The sequence below is a fragment of the Coregonus lavaretus genome (genome assembly GCF_964263955.1).
Source record: "Coregonus lavaretus genome assembly, chromosome: 29".
NCBI lineage: Eukaryota > Metazoa > Chordata > Actinopteri > Salmoniformes > Salmonidae > Coregonus > Coregonus lavaretus.
In genome coordinates, this window is record NC_140016.1 from 11,235,450 (window position 1) to 11,241,172 (window position 5,723).

Consider the following 5,723-nt stretch of genomic DNA (forward strand, 5'->3'; position numbering starts at 1 on the left):
GTGAGTGGTTGAGAGGAGGAGGGCCGGAGGGGTGTGTGTGAGTTGAGAGCACTGGTTATTAGAGTGCTGCAGCTGAGTCACGGAGACAGAGCAGCACGCGCGCACGTCGTGACAACTTTTGACCAGTTGTAGGTAGGCTATTTAGATTGGTCATTATGGAGACACGCTTTTTCCATAAAGCATATTAACGCGCTAGAACTGATATAACGGCAACAAAGCATTGGAAAACGACTGTAAGGCGCACTAGAGCGCGTTAGATACATTCGCTCAGAGGTGGTTTAAAGTAAACTGCATTCTAATGTCGACTTTTCTTATGAATAACAGTATCAAGTGAAGGGTTTTACTCATGCTCAGTTCTAGGGTCTGGAGCGCTGCGCGAGTGGACATGTGAAATGGAAGTTATGGAACTCCTTAGCATGCTTGTTATGGGAAAAAGTCTGCAATTAAAATTACATTAAATGTGGAGAATGATAGGCTACAGTTGCATTTGTTGGCCATCAAGTAGGCTATTAATTTATTTGCCATTGCAGGCTACTGTAGCCTACCATTTGATACAATAAATATATTGAAATGACGAAATCACTGGAATCATTGCAAATCAATTTGTGCCACTTGGGTAGCCTACCAGGAGCTGGCAAATTGATTTAATAAATAGCCTATAACTCAGTTTGTTGTCGTAGCCTTGTGTTATTGCGCAATTATGAATGGCCATGTTTAGTTAATTAAATTGGAAGTTATCAATTGTGATCATGGTCACAGCTCTATCGCAAATGTATCATTTTCCAAATGTAATGTCAGTTTCATTGTGCACTTTTCCCTGAAATGAGATGTTGGCCTATCAGGGGCTATAGGCTACCTGCATCTAGCTCAGCAAACCCAGGCAAAGTTGAATTGCAATTATAAACCCACATTTTAGTCAGTAGCCTATGCCTATTGAAATAACAAGTCAATCTCGCAAATAGACACAAAATAACGGCCCAATTGCCAGAAATAGCCCAACATTCCTTTTTTTGAAGTTTGTCCTCCAGTGTTTCTTGCACAGATATTTCGAGATCCTCTATCCAACTTTCATCACTCTAACTCTCCTGTTGGATTTATCTATAGTTATGCACATGCGCAAACGGGATTTATTTAAACAATAGTTTAATAAGGGCGATTTATCTTTTCTCTTGCGACATATTCTTAAAAACTGACAAGAATTATTATGTTGATGGAAAACCGAATTTTGCTTCTTAGCCTATGTTGTAAAAAATTACGTCGATATTCTTTCTTAATTCGCTCGATAAACCATTTTCCATAATGTTATTGGATAAATGTGGCAACTCCTCTCTTGCTGCGAATGTTGGCCTAGTTTTCAGGCCTTGTGGGCGGGTTTTCAGAGGTCATTGCTCTCTGGGCCTGCTGGTTAGAACAAGTTCTACCTTCAGACACATGAAATGGTTCAAAATGGGAACACTTTGCCTTCCTGGCATTAGGGCTGCTGAATCAAGTGCACCTACCGGCAACAGCACGAACATAGGAAGCAAGGCTTTATCTATCTGCTACCTCCTCTTGCATTTGAAAATAGCCAGTGCCTGCTGAGTGACACATGGGGGCCCTTTGGATGCCAGTGTGATAAAGAGGGCTCCATATTAAACTCCTTCCAAACACTCTAACTTTGCTACTAAGTGCTTGGCACAAAGGACGGTGTCCTGCTAGGTCCAATATAGGCTGGATAAATGTAATTTGTGGATCCACTGGCCAGGACATAGACCAGCTGTATAATTTGAGAGGCCAGGCCATAGTTTATTATGCAAGCATTTTGTTGCACATTTCTGTTCAACCTGAATTAAAACTGGACTGTATCTTTGTGGTGTGTTTCCTCAACAAACCAGTCTGTAACTGAATGAGAGGAACTCCCACTCAGACTGAACTGACTGTGGCCAAGGAGCTTCAATGGTTTATTAACGCCTGTGGTCTTTTTTCTGCTTTCTCACAGTCTCTGTTGTAGAGAGCAAGTTTCACCCTCTGCTGACAGCTGTCTGAGGATTAAAGACCTGGCCCATTCATATCAGACCAGATCCAACCCAGACCTGCCCCATTCATATCAGACCAGATCCAACCCAGACCTGCCCCATTCATATCAGACCAGATCCAACCCAGACCTGCCCCATTCATATCAGACCAGATCCAACCCAGACCTGCCCCATTCATATCAGACCAGATCCAACCCAGACCTGCCCCATTCACATCAGACCAGATCCAACCCAGACCTGCCCCATTCACATCAGACCAGATCCAACCCAGACCTGCCCCATTCATATCAGACCAGATCCAACCCAGACCTGCCCCATTCACATCCTTCCTCTCAGACCGGATCCAACTCAAACACGATCCCACAGCGCCCGTCAACCAACCCACACTCCTCACAGCACCAGTCAACCAACCCACACTCCTCACAGCACCAGTCAACCAACCCACACTCCTTACAGCACCAGTCAACCAACCCACACTCCTCACTGCACCAGTCAACCAACCCACACTCCTCACAGCACCAGTCAACCAACCCACACTCCTCACAGCACCGGTCAACCAACCCACACTCCTCACAGCACCCGTTAACCAACCCACACTCCTCTCAGCACCCGTTAACCAACCCACACTCCTCACAGCACCCATCAACCAACCCACACTCCTCACAGCACCCGTTAACCAACCCACACTCCTGAGCAGTGAGCAGCAGGGGAGAGAATGGAGAAGCACAACCCCATATCAATACTCTTGTCAATAATACATATCTGTAGATTTTTTCAGTTGTTTGTGTTTCCCGTGAAAAACACATTCGCTACGCTCTAACAGAGTCAGTATCAACTTGTTATCTATCAACACAGAGCAGATCATGTATAGCCTACACGATACATTAACTCCTCAGCCAGCAATGTTGTCACTTTGAAACCAATCTGACGTGAACACTCTACATCAGGGATCATCAACTAGATTCAGCTGCGGGACGTTTTTTTTCTTGAGCGATGGACAGGGGGCTAGAACATAAATACATATAATTTGTAGACTGCAAATTGACTGCAAGAAGCCCAAACGGCTATAATATCCCCAGTTGGGGAACCCTGCTCTACAGGGGAGAAGAGAAAACACTGTCAGATGAAAGGACAGGGGGTGAAAACAGACGCTTACTGTAAGTGATGAGAGAGTCTGGCACTGAAGAATTATATGAATACCTAAGGCTGGGTACATCATGCAGGTGAGGGTTGTGTGTGTGTGTGTGTGTGTGTGTGTGTGTGTGTGAATGGTGCCATTCTCTTCCTATACATTCTCCATCACATTAATCTCCATCACATTAATCTCCATCACATGAATCTCCATCACATATACTCCATCACATTATCTCCATCACAATTATCTCCATCACATTCATCTCCATCACATTCATCTCCATCACATTCATCTCCATCACATTCATCTCCATCACATTCATCTCCATCACATTAAGCTCCATCACATTGTCTGTTTTCTCACTTCACAAGAATAACAATCAAAGATTCCCCTTCCGTTCTTTATACTGATGGCATCAGATCTCGATGGGAATGATTATGTGTTTTAGGAGAAAGGAGAAGGTTAAATAATGATTTTTAAGCCTTGAGACAATTGAGACATGGATTGTGTATGTGTGCCATTCAGAGGGTAAATGGGCAAGACAAAATATTTAAGTGCCTTTGAACGGGGTATGGTAGTAGGTGCCAGGCGCACCGGTTTGAAGGAAGGTGTTCCTAGTGTTTGGTATACTCAGTGTACATAGATACAGATATACAGACCTTGTAGATACACACAGTGATGAAAACCATTACTAATGCCTACTGAGGTGAAGGAGGATGGGAAATCAATATGTGTGGTGGGACATTATCTTGATAAATTACCAAATGCAAAGTCGCATTGAATTGTTCTTTATTGCATTGTTGGCTCATTTATCTGCAGGTAAGATCCCTGATAACAAAAAACACACTTTTCCGTTCCCTTTTTCCAAGAATCTCACCGTTCAACCTTAACTTTGACATTTTAAACCAAATGCTTGTTGTGGTGTCTGGGACAGGAAATGGCTTCCTCCTCCAAAGAAATGTAGATTTACAGTATAAAGGAGGTAATCATGAATTGTAATAGAAAACTAATGGAAAATTAATTATATTAATCATCAATTATAATATAATCAATTATTCAATTATGATTATGTATTCATAATGATTATGTAACCAAACAGAGTTGCAACTATAAGAAACAGATTGTAAGATATTTGTATAGCTACAATATTGAGGACCCTGGTTTTAAAGACACGGTCATGAAACCTTCTTTAGATTACTTTGTATTCAAAACTTAGAGTTTTTTGAAAACAGGAAAGATCTGCTTTTCTACCCTGCCTTTAAAGGGGCAATCTGTGATTGCTACATACATTGTTTTACTATTAAATTAACACTGAGTGTACAAAACATTAGGAACACCTTCCTAATATTGACTTGCACCCCTTTTCGCCCTCAGAACAGCCTCAATTAGTCGGGGCATGGACTCTACAAGGTGTCGAAAGCGTTCCACAGGGATACTGGCCCATGTCGACTCCAATGCTTCCCACAGTTGTCAAGTTGGCTGGATGTCCTTTGGGTGGTGGACCACTCTTGAAACTGTTGAGCGTGAAAAACCCAGCAGTGTTGCAGTTCTTGACACACTCAAACCGGTGCGCCTGGCACCTACTACCATACCCCGTTCAAAAGCACTTAAACCTTTTGTCTTGCCCATTCACTCTCTGAATGGCACACATACACAATCCATGTCTCAATTGTCTCAAGGTTTAAAAGTCCTTCTTTAACCTGTCTCCTACCCTTCATCTACACTGATTGAAGTGGATATAACAAGTGACATCAATAAGGGATCATAGCTTTCACCTGGATTCACCTGGTCAGTCTATGTCATGGAAAGAGCAGGTGTTCTTAATGTTGTATAAGCTGGTTTTACAATTTTTTTTGTAATTGCAATGTAAACCAACACTGTATAGCCTCAAAACATGGTTAAAACTATAACTCTGATATCATGGATGGTCAGTCCTTGCATCCATAGCTCTATTAAATAGATATGGGTTACATTTCTCCAGCCCTATTCCTCAGCTGTTTACCGAAACTGTGGTGGGGTAAAAATAAAATAAAGGGTCAGTACAGATTACAGAAGGAAACAATAGTATAAATACTGTGTAACACACGCTTCTGATAAATATATGTAAATGGCTGGTTTGGTATATATAAAGCATGAATGACTGAAAATAATGAATGAACACATTAATCAATTATAGACTCGTGCGAGTGAAAAGTGTCGTGAAGAGTGGTGATATGAATGGCGCAGTAGCAGACAAACATAAGACATTGATGATGTTGTGGAGTGGAGAAGTGCTTACCACGTTTGGCCACTAGGTGTCAGTATTTTCATCATTTAGGCTACAGTTTGGTCTTGGAATCCGGCACTGAAGTTGCCGCTGAATGTGACAGACGCGCAAAGTGATGGAAGATGATGCAAGGCTATAAAAGTGTAGCTGCTTGTAGAAGTGGCAGAATAATTTAACTTGGCCACTCAGCAGAGGACTAGGTTACAACATGGTGAAATATAAGTTTTAGCTGCGCAAAGACGGCTACTATGGAGCGCAAACCTGAGATGTATTACGAGACTGAGAGAAGGTGAAGGGATACGATAAA